This window comes from Triturus cristatus, chromosome 6, assembly GCF_964204655.1.
Source record: "Triturus cristatus chromosome 6, aTriCri1.1, whole genome shotgun sequence".
NCBI classification, from domain to species: Eukaryota; Metazoa; Chordata; class Amphibia; order Caudata; family Salamandridae; genus Triturus; species Triturus cristatus.
The window spans coordinates 339,345,103-339,358,075 of NC_140589.1; the positions used below are offsets into that span (position 1 = coordinate 339,345,103).

A 12,973-nucleotide genomic window follows, 5' to 3' on the forward strand; every position below is an offset into this window, starting at 1 on the left:
AATTGACTAGCTTGCATTTCGGAGGCTGATGTGCGACAATGGTTCTCACTTAACGCACAGTTTACATGTTCTGCTTCCCTAGTAGGTAGACGGCGACACTATGCTGGGTGAGATTCGCATCCAGTGAGTGAAGCTGTGCTTCAAAGTGTGAGCCTGGCAAACAATGAGCAAGCCTCACAAACCGAGGGTCGAGACTCACTACCAGTGAATTCGAGTACGTTTCATGGTATAAGGTAAGTGAACGAGAAGGTGTCGAAGGTACCTAGTTATTGAGACTATTCCGACGTGTGAAACGCTCACCCAACGAGTGCGACTGTGCTGCAAGGGACGAAGCTCGTACAACAATTACAAGCAGGGCTTTAAGGGGGGCGGGTCCTGCCAGTGCTCAACACCGGCAGTTCTAAAAAGCAGGTGCTGAGACGGGTCCCTGCCGGGCTCTCCGTTTTTGCCTCACCCTCAGGGTGAAAAAACCTTAACTCTGCTGCAGTACCACCCATCACTCCTTTGATATAACTTTGAAGAGACTCGTTATAGTTCTTTCACAGGCTCATCATTTAAACAAGCATTAGAAATGCAATAGGTCTCGCCTTTTATTATTATGTAGAAGTAATTTGCTTTGCTATACAATACCATTAGCAAAGCAAATGTCTTTAACTTAATCAAAGGCGAGACCTATTGCATTTTCAATGCTTGTTCTTACCCGCCCCACTTAAAGCCCTGGCTTCACATGAGCACCAGTAACGTTACACAAGGACATGTTCATTTTTGGTAGGCAAGGGGAGATTAAGTGATTTGCCCAGAATCCCGGGATGTTGAGCTAATGTAAGACTCGAACCTGCTTCCCCCATTGCCAAAGTCAGCAACCCTTATGCTACATCCTCCATTAATAATGAAGGCGCTATATTTGCTTCAGGCCGAGTTACTAGCGTGAGTGTATCTAAATGCGCTCCAGTGTTACAGCGAGTCAGCTTGCTGTAATGAAACATACAATTGGCGTATTCAGATGCTTTGCAGAGTTCATTTAAAAAACAAACACAGCTTGCATACTGTTGTTTCTTTCATTCTGTGTGCTAGACTTACGTCCTACTAAAACGCGATTACATTAAATGCGAACCACTGAGCTCTATTGCTCTTACAAAAATTGTCTCACTCAAAGAAAGTCGCAGAGTTATTTTATTACAATTGTAAGCAACTGCGACCGCGATTTTCCAGGGATCACACAGTTTGGTCAAGCGGGTTAGCTGGGATCATGATGGGGACAGGAGCACTGCCTCCAACTTTACACTCTGCACTTCTGAAAACAACACCGAAGCCTGTGAGTTCCCTCCAGCTCCCCCTAGTCCGATCTACCACTTCCTGTCAGTGCCGTGGATAGCAAGCCGTCTTGCATCACCATCAATAAAAGTCATATCCGAGGGTTTGAAAAATGTACCAAAGCTGACGAGAAAAGTAGCCCAGCCTAGGGCAGCGAACAATAGGGATGTGGGGAGAGGCAGGCACCAACCACAGGAGAGACCTGCAGTGCGCCGGGGGGGGAGGGAGGAAAGGGGACAATAAACCGCGGCCCTGAATCCGCAGAACGAGAGAAGAATGAGAGAACGTGTCTGGCAGTCTCCGTGCACAGGCCCCCACCCAAACCTGAACGTGTTTTGTTCGTCAAGCGTTTGCTCATGGACAGCTTGCAAAGCGCTGGGAAGGCTGCCCAGCGCTATCTCTCCATGTGCAGGCGATGGCACCGCGAGGATGCCCCGGGCGAGTGAGGCCTCTCCGAGCTCATAACAGTCCCCGTAAGTGGGAAGAAAATGAACACAGACAACGGGAGGGGGCAGAATTAAACACAAACTATGGCAAGAGGGGGGCAGGAACAAAGTAGCGCGCATGCTAGAGTCTGGGTCAGGCAAAATAGAGTGCGAATGCAGCCAGCCAATCAGAGGGGGAAAAAAGCATTTACAAATGCAATAGGACTCGTATTTACGTGAGTCTATTGCATTGTAGATAAAACTGCAGTCGTCCAAGAAGGCAGGAACGGGAGTGGGTGGGGAGGTTGTGGTGGGCAGAGAAGTGATGGACTGTGGGAGGGAATGGGGGAGGCAGGAGAACAAAACAGTTTTAAAAGTAAAGGGGCCGATAGCTATGGACGGATTAAAATTACGACATGGCCGCCAGGAGGCGGGATTAAGTTGAGGAAAACCAATCAGATTGCACCATTTAGGAATTCGGCCAATCAAAAAGATAGGCGGAAAGTGGGTGGAGCTTCCTCCACTATACTGAATACACCATCTCTCAATGAGACAGCGCATGCGCTGCGTAGGCGAGACCTAAAAAGGCAGCATTTTCAATATTATATACAACATGGATGCAATAACAGAAGCAGCACAAAACCAGCTGGGCAGCACACTATTCTAAGCACAGATTTTTAGCATGTGTTTTTAAGTCATGTCTTAATTACATTGGCCACGCCCCTTTGAGAGACCCTCCACCCCAGTTTTTTCATTCCACTTAAAGCCCTGCCCTCAAGTACCCTGTAAGTTCAGAAATCTTTGGAGCTATCATTTTGGGACACACCTGATCGACATTAGTAATATAACGGCCATTCCTGTCCTCACAGCAAGAAGGTCGCTCACCAACCTCTCAAGAAGAAAGACAATAAGTTAAAAGCGCAGCCCAGTGACTCACATACACAGGTATTCTTAACCATGAGGCTACCTGTGCTCATCATGCACTGTAGAGATGACAGACTTGTCATTCCAGTAAGTAGCGTCTTTACTGAGAGCAAGCAAGGCAGCATTCTCTTGCCTTCAGTCCTCCTTCTAACTGCCCCCACCTCGCTCCAACTACTCATACAATTCTATGGCTTGTGGCATCTTGTCACCTAGGTACGGTGACCATAGTAACCAAGAGACCATGTCTCCCATTCTTAATCACCCTACAATACAATCACAAAATAGAGCAACTAATACAATGCAAGTAGCTGTGTCTACTCTTAATATACAATACATAATACAGATGGAAAGTTGCATAACAACAGATAAATAGCATAGGGGAATGTTGCATCATGATCAGGGGCACAGCTAGAGATGAACTTAGGTGGGGGGCTAACACACCAAGCAGTAGGGCAGGGATAGCACGCCAAGGGAAAAGGGCAAGCAAACATGCCAAGCAATTGGGAGGGGCTACCCACATTGCCTATCTCATGAGTGAACATGCATCCATTGCTGAGTCATCCTTGCATTTACTCACTTAGCCCTCTACAATAAAACAGACACAAACTCAGAAAGCAAAGGCAGAATAGATTAAACAAATGTAAGCCCTGTTGGACTGCCTGGGTGTGAGAAGTTGGCCTGGTATATGCTGTCCACTAGTTATAGTGGGCCCCTTGCACCAGTCCAAACAACCCCTTATTCATGATAGGTTAAAGACAACCTTTATTGAAAGCTGTCCTAGTGGTAGCTATGGAGAGCACAAGAAGAAGAAAACTATGGTCTCTAGAGTCAGCCAGAAAATACTAAGTAGAATGAAATAAGTTTTTAGGGAAACAACGGAGTCCCATCACCCACAGAGGTGGCCTGCTTCATCATTTGGGATATCCACTCCAATGCATGCCCTCTTAGGATCAAGGGTTGCAAACCTCTCAAGAGTAGAAGGGAGTTGAAACAGATGTTTCCATAAGTGGCAAAAAGAAGGAAATGTCCACTATGATATAAAAAAGAGATGAGGAGATGGTTTGAAAATTAGGAGGATGATGGTTGCAGTGCTAGTGATGTATTACGGTGAAAAACAAGTGAGGTTAAAATTAGCTATCAGGATACTAACCAATTTTATAAACACTACCCTGGCGCCAAAACTAAAAACAGTGCAAATACAGTTTAAAAGAATAACTGTAATAAGTCCGTGAGGACTAGGTCTACATGTTTCAGCCCCTAGAGTTTTTTAAAGCGGGCTTTCGTCAGGACGTATAAAGATGGAAATGCTACTGCAAAGCAATGAACCAACACAAGTGTACACAAGTCTCAATATAATGCAGTTGGAACCATACAACCTGCCAGAACCTATGAGTCCTAGATGTAGTGAAACGCAGGGAAATTGGACTCATACCTAAAATGCAAAAACAGAAAACTATTTTCTACTTTATGTTTCTCACATTCTATAAAGTATAACTGCTGTCACAATAGGATCAGCATAGATATTCTATGTTGATAAAAATAGTAAATTATTACCTCTAGGTGTATGTCATAACAAATCAAAATGAAAATTATAGAATTTTATGCACTTACCCGTTCTTGTACGGGAGTGCACCTCACCTCACCTGGCATCCGCTCAGGGAATGAGGCCCCGCTCTGTTGCAAAGGTAAAACGTATACAAACCACATATTAAAGTTAAATACTTCAAAAGGGGCTACCTAATATTATTACAATAGTCGCGCTAAACCAACCAGGGTGATTTCAGGTGAAGAAGGTGAAGCTTGACTCTTTAGCCACGAGGACCAGGATGCGTCGAGGATGACCAGGAGCTGGAGTCTAGCTGTCCCACAAAGGATGTCGAGTGCTGCAGCATCGATGCCCAGATTGGACACAACAAGCCTTGGCAACAGCAACCCATGCAGAAAGGAGAAAGATGCTTCGGTGCAGACCAGCAAGGTCTGAGGGACTCACCACGTGGTGGGGAGTCAGGGCACGTCTGGAGCAACCAGGGAAGCCCAAGGAAAATCAGAGTTGCCTTTACAGGGACCCAACAGTCGACGGACCAGGGAAAGCGAAGGAGCCTCGAGCTGAAATGCAAGAAGCGGGTTCACGGAACACTCGTGGAGTGTAGGCCCACAATCTTCAGTGCAAAAGGTGCTCGGGCCTGGGCTACCAGTAACCCAAAGCACGACTTCAAGAGACGTTGAGAAGTCAATGCACTTGCAAATGTGCACGGTGACCAGGAGTTCCGGTTCCACGTTACTCTCGAGGGCTACAGGTCTCAGCTTTGCTGGGGACTTGGGTCGGCCTCTGAGAAGTCTGGAAATCCTCTTCCTGGGCTGCAGATACTTCGGAGTCCGTCGGGAGCTTCGGAGATGCAGACGAGCAATTGCTTTGTTGGTGCCTGCCAAGCCGGGGAGTCACTCCTTGACCCCAAGGGGGACTTCTTCAATCCTCTAATCTTGAGTAGAGCGTCGAAGTTCCAGGATTCTGTTGCGGAGTTTCGTCCAGGGATATCTAAAGTTCTGTTGCCAGGGGTTCCTTACTTATACCTAAGAAAGGGGTTGGACTAACTCAGGGAACCCACCTACGGGAGGGTTTGGAAAGAGGGGTGGCTACACCCATTTCCTTAGTCCGGTTTTGCACCAGAGTAGGGGCTGGACTATGCACAGGGACACCAAATGTGCCCCCAGTGCAGGACTTCAAAGCACTCCCACCCAGCCCCAATACACATCAGCCTGTCTGGGAGGTGGTTACACCTCCCTGTGACAGGAAACCTATTATCCAGGCCTCCCCTGCCAGAGTTTCGGTCAGCAGCAGGCTCTTTGAAGTTGGTACCGGGTATACCGATGCTGTCATGTCACTCCCTCTAGAAGGGTGGGATCATATTCCCACAGCAGTTATGAATGTGGGGGTATGATTCTAAGGTGTCTGACACCAAACACAACATGTTTCCGTGTAGCCAGTCCAAAGTTAGTCCAAAGTTAGAATTAGCCGTTTTAGTTATAATGCACTTAAGAGTATATGGTCAGGCTGTACTACTGACAACCACGGAGGAAAGTTTCCGAAGCTTAAGGCCTGCCATAGGGGTAACTGATAGGTTTCTATGTGCAGTGATAGGTGGATATAGTGGACCTATATCTCAGTAAGGGGTGCATGCACCACCTTACCCAGGCTGCAGTAGCAGTCCTGCGGTGTCATTTTGGAGGGCTTTCCAGGGGTGGCATAATACATGCTTCAGCCCCTGGTAGGCCTCTGGGGTACCTATGTCCTGGGTACATAGTATACCATATACTAGGGACTTATAAGGGCACCCCAGAATCCAATCATGTAGTCAGATTCCATCTTCTTACACTGGGGAGCTGTCAAACAGCAACATACTTGTGTATTACAGTTATTTTCAGATTCTGTGCAACAATATACAGGCTTTAACACAGTGTAAAAAGAATCTGCCCTCAGAGGTCGAGTGGCTTTAACATTGGATTCTCACAATAAGTCAGACCTATTGCATCTTTTGCAATTTTTCATAACTAACAGATTGAACCTATGGCACAGGGCATTACTTTTTCTAAATGAACCATTCAGGCCTATAACCTTTATCATTGACTCATCACCAAAACCAACTCAGACTTACCATAACAACCATAAATATACCGTCTCACAAGGCAGCCATCAGGCAAAGAGTCCGCAATATCACAAATCCCTATAAATGAATGTTGGCAGAACTCCTCTTAGGAAGGACTAACAAGAACTATCACAGTGCAAATATTCTACCCCAACGGATTATTCATGTCGGAAACCAATATCAAAACCCTTGCAGCCTTCAGCACATTGCACTTAGAATCCACTCTAAAGGCCTATTTGCTTAGATAAAAACATTTAGAGACTGCCACCCTCTATTGTCACCGTTTTCCAGAAAAGAAGTTGGAGTCTAAATATCTGGTCGACGGTAGAGGTGTTTTTTCTGAAGCCGGCTTGGTAGGGACTCAGGATCTCTTCTTGATCCATCCATCCCTGGAGGCAATCAAGAAGTACCCGAGCAAAGACATCGATTAAGCTAATTGGTCTGTAGATGGTAGGCAAAAGGGGACAGCCTTTTTTAAGGACTGGAATTATTTCTGCATTTCGGTATCGGGGGTCCATGCCGCTCATGATGGCATTGAATAGGACCCATAAATATGGACCCCAGACTTTCGGCTCCTACCGAAAAAGGTCCCCAGGTAGTTTGTCTAGGCCTGGTGCTTTATTATGAGGAAGCTTGCTTATAGCATTTAACACTTTGGGCATGGTAATCCCTGTATCCACTTCCTGAGGAAACTCAATGGATGTTATTAAAGGTTCGGCATTTTCATTCGGAGCGTCCTTGTCGGTGTATAGGGACTGGAAATGGTTCTCCCAGGCTTCAGATGCTAGATTTGCTTCAATAGCTGGCTTCCTTTCCGTATCGCCTGAGCCAACTATTGCCCAAAAGGTCTTCAGAACTTTGTTGGATAGTGCAAGTTTAAGGGTTTCCCATCTGTCCAAATTCCCAGTTTTTTTTGCTTCTTGGATGGTCTCCTTCTACAGCACCCAATTTAGTTTGATTTGTTGTTTATCCTTAGCTTTAACAGCATCCAGTAGGGCCTGCATAGCCTCCCGACATTTTGTGTTGAACCAGGTACTTTTGGACCGGGCTTTTCCCCTGCAAACTGCCACTGGGTAGAATAAATCTGTCAATTTTGAAGTTAGCTCTAAGTGTGTTTCTGCTACCTTCTCAACATCTAGCGGAGAACCCTCTACAAGTGCAACTCCCCACATATTTGTAAGTATTGGGGTTACTGTCTGGTAGACTGTAGCTAGCTTGTGTGGTGTCGGTTGGAATTGCCCTCACCTAATTTTCCTTCTATTATTTGTGAGTGTTAATCCGCTATTCTGGGTTGTGGGATTATGTTTGGGATTAATGGGGCCCCAGTTCGGCAGCTTCATCTCTAGGATCAAGGCATTGTGATCACTAACCTGCCTCATTATCACAGAGAAACCATGAACCCTTTGCCATCGTCTAGTTTCTACAAAAATATAATCTAGCAGGGATTCCTGGCCTACTCTGTTGAATGTTAGCTGTCCCGGAGTGTTCGGTCATTGCACCCTCTTAATGAATGAGTTTATGTGGTTGAATTAATCTGGAGTGCCAGCGGGAACCAGGCTTTAATAGGTTGGATTTGCGTGTCTGGAATTAACCATTGGAGGTCTTCTTCATGGTATGGTATTACTTGGATCAATAAGTGGTTCAAATTGGCAATTGAAATCACCCCCTATTATCAGCCATATGGCTGGGTCAATTGTGGGAATAAAAAGAGCCAGTTGGTCTATAGTGGCAGATTCTTGGCTAGTGGCAACAGGTCGAGAATAAACGGTAATAAGAGCAATTTTTATCTTTGAGGGGAAGGTGAGTACAACGCACTGGATGTCACTTGTAGGGGTTAGCAGCTGCTCAGCTCTGCAGCCCAGGTGAGAGGCTAACCAGATGGATAAGCCCCCTGATGGTCTTCCTCTCCCACCTGAACTGGCTGGGATATTTTATGTAGCAAAGCCTACCCTCTGATGGCCTTCCCTAGCCCAGGTTTCCTGGAACATACAAACATCCTGTCTATCCATAAAAAGCCCCCAGTCTGGGCAAGAGAGTTTACTTTAAAGCCCAGCAAGATTTCAAGATAGGACCCTCCGTGTATGACCTTGCGCTCTATTCCCACCGAGGGCCTCAAGTGTGCTAGTGCTGGGGGTTTGTTTGTCCCTCAATTGGATTGTGTGGTGGCTATCTAATACCCTCGTACCCACACCTTAATTGGAAGCTTTACTCAGGGGGGGGGCAAATGATGTGGCATCAGATGATCCTCTCATTTGTGCTCCAGCACCTTCTAATCCTGTGGTCTGTGACATATCTAATATATGGTCCTTACCTGTTGCCCCCAGACCACTGCACTCATCCAGTTCACTGTACAACCACTGTCTGCCAGGTTTCCCATCAGGAATCAAGCTCCCCTCTTGTCAATCTATCTCCTCCAGAGTTGCATATCTGTTGTTTACTGGTATATTATACAATAAGGGCATAAGGGGAGCGTCCCATCTGCCCTCGGATTTATTATTTGCTGATGTATTAGGCAATAAGGGCCTAGCGGGGACATCCCATCTGCCCTCGAATGGAGGGCTTACTTGCCATATTGGAGAGTTTAGGGATAGTGTAGCCCCTGACCAACATTTGGTGTTGGGTATAGAAAAAACCCAATGGGTAGAGCCTAACTCCTGTTGTAGGGTCCTGGTGAGATGTATTCTGGTTGAGTAAATCGCTTACAGTTGTGGGATTTTTAAAGTTTAAAATTAAACAATCCCCTTGCCCTGTATTTTGGCGATTTCCCACCTAGCCTACTCTACGGACCATTAAGATTTGACCTGCCCTGCCATAATCAAACTGCCTGTGCCTTGCTAGCCAGAACTAGCATTTATTCCTGAGGTCAAGTTGTGATTCCCTCTGATTGGTTCTAACTCCGGGGATTCCTGCCAGTATGATTACGTACAGAGAGCAGGCAAGGGGTAAGTTTATGGTCGGCAGATTTACTTGTTCAGGCCCATCAACAGTGCGTTCTGGCCTCAACCGCCCACTCACGTTCCCACTAGGCCCGTGTAAAGAGGAGCTATTTTTGTCCCTACCCCTTAAAGAGGGAGCTGCATGATTAGTACTGATGATTGTTCACATTCAAGTGCCTTATCTCTTGAGTTGTGGTGGGGCAAGCATTGGTCTGTACACTCAACACGTCCGGAGATGTTAGGTTAAGAGTGTCCACCTGACAGCCAGAGTCAATCCCCCTTGCTTTTATGTGGGTTGAGTTTGTGTCAGAATTTCTTTGTCTACTTTCCCCCACTGGTATTAATTTATCTAGGCGTTTAAGTAGGGGGGCCAGTTCTTATCTTACAATAGCTCTTAGCTGGCTCTTCAGGTCAGTCAGAAGATTCAGTGCCCAAGTAGGGTGATTCATATATTCTCTAGTGGGGGGTAGGCCGTTTGGGTTTTGGTCCTGCTTCTCACCCTCCTCTATACTGGATATTAGTTCCTCACACAGTGTCTTTCTTTTGGGGCCCGCCTCAAATGTTTGTTTTCGCCTCCCATTCTTTGGGATAGTAGTGGTATTCCTGCTTCTGCGTGCGGTTTTTATAGGTGGGACTTCTGGGGGTGGTGGTGTCGTAGTTAGATCTAAAGGGACTTGAGTAACTTATTGCTGGGTTGATATGTCGGAGGCTGGAATACATAGGTCAGGGGTAAGTGACAAACGCCTCTCCGTGATTTCAATTTCTGTGTTAACCACCCCTATAGCCCTCTGTAGCATCTTGTCAATCGAGGTTGGAGGGAGTGTAGATGCGGTAGTAGCTTTTGGTTTTGTCAGGCAAGTACGCTTCCCCATTATTCAATCTGTTTCAGCCAAAGCCCCAACCGTCCTGCTGCAGCACTCCCACACAGTGCTACTTTTGGAGTATGACGTAAACAGTCAGCTATACGAATAGTTAGAGATGGCTAAGAAGTGGGCCAGCTAGACAATATCACAGGGATACAAAAAAACAACCTAGTATTAGGCGGCCAACAAGCGTGTATCTTATACAGTTCTTTGAGTCTCCGTAGGGCTTTGTGTGGTAATCCGATTGTAAACAGCCCAATCTGTGGTGATCATAAACATATTTGTGCGTTTTGCGATTCAATTTCACAGTCAGACCCTCAATCTTGAAGTTACAGTTCCCAGTAGACGTAGGGCCAGACATTTCACATTAGGTAAGTCAGATCTCAATCAGTTGAAATCATTTTAACATATGCTTTTAAAATAAGTAATTGCCTTAGGAAGGTATTCAATAAGTCAAAATCTATGAACATGATACGCATAGAACCCAAGTTACATCATAAGTGTACCCCAGTAGTTTCTCAATTCAATTAAGTATATCCTCAAAAAGACACACAAGCACCATAAATAGCTTCAATAGGGACTGTTTAATCTCACAGTTATTATAACAGATCACGTCCAGGTTTTCCAGGGAATCACCTTCCAGACCCTGGTTTACCCCGGACTTGAGCGTGCTTAAGCAGGAGTGTAAAAAACTTGAACAAGCCTGGCGCCTTAGTGGTTACTGTCCCCTGGCTAAGGCCACTATCAGGGGCAGGCAAAAACTCTACTATGCGGCTATAATACAGGCAAAAAAGCAGTAGTTTACAGCCCGCATTGAGCAGGCTCATAACAACTCCAAGGAGATTTTCTCTATAGTTCAGAGTTTCACATCCCCTGCAGCACAAGCATGCTCTCTCCCAGCTGCTGAGGGCTGGTGCAACAATCTATCCAATTTTTACGTGGATAAAATACGCACGATTCAGGCGGCCTTCACTGCCTGCCCCGGTCCTTCTTTTGCCCCTGCTGTACCGCCTGTTGCCCCCTGGCACGCTCTGCGAGCCTTCTTTTTGGTGGATCTGTCTAGTTATCTTAAAATCTTAAAGGGCTTTAATTCGGATTCACCCGCAGACCTCTGTGCGGCGAGACTTGCTTGCCGCAGTCGCGGAGATTATTAACCCCGAAGTTAATTCAATTATAAATGCCTCCCTTCGTGAGGCTCGGGTACCGAAGGTCTGGAAGCAGGCGAAAACCTTCCCCTTTTAAAGAAGCCTACTCTTGACCCCCTGACCCCAGGGAACTGTCGCCCTATTTCCCTCCTGCCCAGTTTAGCTAAAGTCTGTGAGAAGGTGGTGACCAGACAACTGACAGAGTTTGTTGAAGGGTCTGATGTTCTGCATCCAGCGCAGTCTGGGTTTCGCTCCTCCTACAGCACCGAGACAGCCCTGGTGGAGATTTTCGAAGTCATCTGCGACTGTTTAGATGCCGGTGGGAGAACAGCATTGGTAATGCTCGACCTGTTGGCAGCATTCGATACGGTCCTGCACTCCATGCTGCTCGCCCGACTCACTGAGATTGGTGTCTCTGGCACTGCCTGAGGCTGGCTGAGGTCCTTCCTTGAAGGGCAAGCTCAACAGGTTTGATTTCCACCGGCTGCTTCTCCCCCGCAGCCAGTCACCACTGGTGTCCCACAGGGGTCGTCCCTTAGCCCCCTTCTTTTTAATATCTACGTTACTCTTCTGGTTAGACCAAAAAGCACACTGCAGCAGACCTAGGTCAAGCACATTAAATTCCACCAGTTTCAAATATTTTGCATGAGTGCAACTGCTCCCGGCATCCGCTGCTGGGGGGTGTCAGTTATAGAAAATGTCCACAAGGAAGGAAGGTGCACTCTGATTGAAGTCAGTCAGAAAATATATGTTTATCCAAAATTCTTCTCTTTATTAGGGTAGTTTTATCATAAAATCGGCACAGCCAACACGTTTCGTTCCCCTAGTGCCACGGGAACTTCGTCAGCGCTTACTCAAAGTGCAAAATGACACGTATGCCTCGAAACTGATTCCAAAATTTCATCAGTATATGACGTCACCAATAGGGATCGTCTTATGCGTACAATCCAGGTGAATCTTCAGTTTGATCTACTCTCTTTGCGATGCCAATATCATGGATGTCTAATATCACAACATAAAAAGTGCCGTAGTTCCCCTGGTTCTTAAGGTCAATCAATACACCGTAAATTATAAGAAGAACCAGGGCATACACTAAGCTCCTCTAATATGAGAAGAACGACTGTAAATAGCAGTATTGAAAAAACAACATGGGTACTCCTCCAGTCAAGGACTGCGAGTGAGTCAGCAAGCTAAAAATAGCTTGCTGACTCACTCGCAGTACTTGACTGGAGGAGTACAGCGCTGATCTCCGGGAGTGCGCTATGGAGGCCTACTAAGGTAATTTCAGGTCTCACATACTGGTTTTCCATTACTGCTCATACCCATTATTTGGGAATTAATTAGCCTTTCGACTTTACTTATTTATTTTAGATGCCTTAATCCACCAGTGTTAGGATTTAATTGACACTGCTGTCCTGAAAACTGCACATTGTATTTCAATACCTATTCTAATTCACTGCTACAATTATGCGGGTAAGTAGACGGTGGTCTACTGTGCTACAGATTTGTATACTTATATATATACAATTTAAGTTTTTAACCCATATCCTCAAACCCTTACAGACTGTCACCTGAGGAGCTGTAACCCTGACTTCGCCTTGAAACAGGTCGGTGAGTAGGCACACAAATTCTGTAACTACTTTCGGTCTTTAATTAATTTAGTGTTCATTTTTATTTATTTATTTAGTGTTTTATAGAGCGGCAACCTGACCTGTAAGGGTA

At 46.0% G+C, this 12,973-nt stretch overlaps 1 protein-coding gene across 1 annotated transcript in view; it reads right to left on the bottom strand.

The window, feature by feature from the left end:
• GRHL1 (grainyhead like transcription factor 1) overlaps window positions 1-12,973 on the bottom strand; it is a 352,334-nt gene that overhangs the window by 91,149 nt on the left and 248,212 nt on the right. The window lies entirely within an intron of this gene.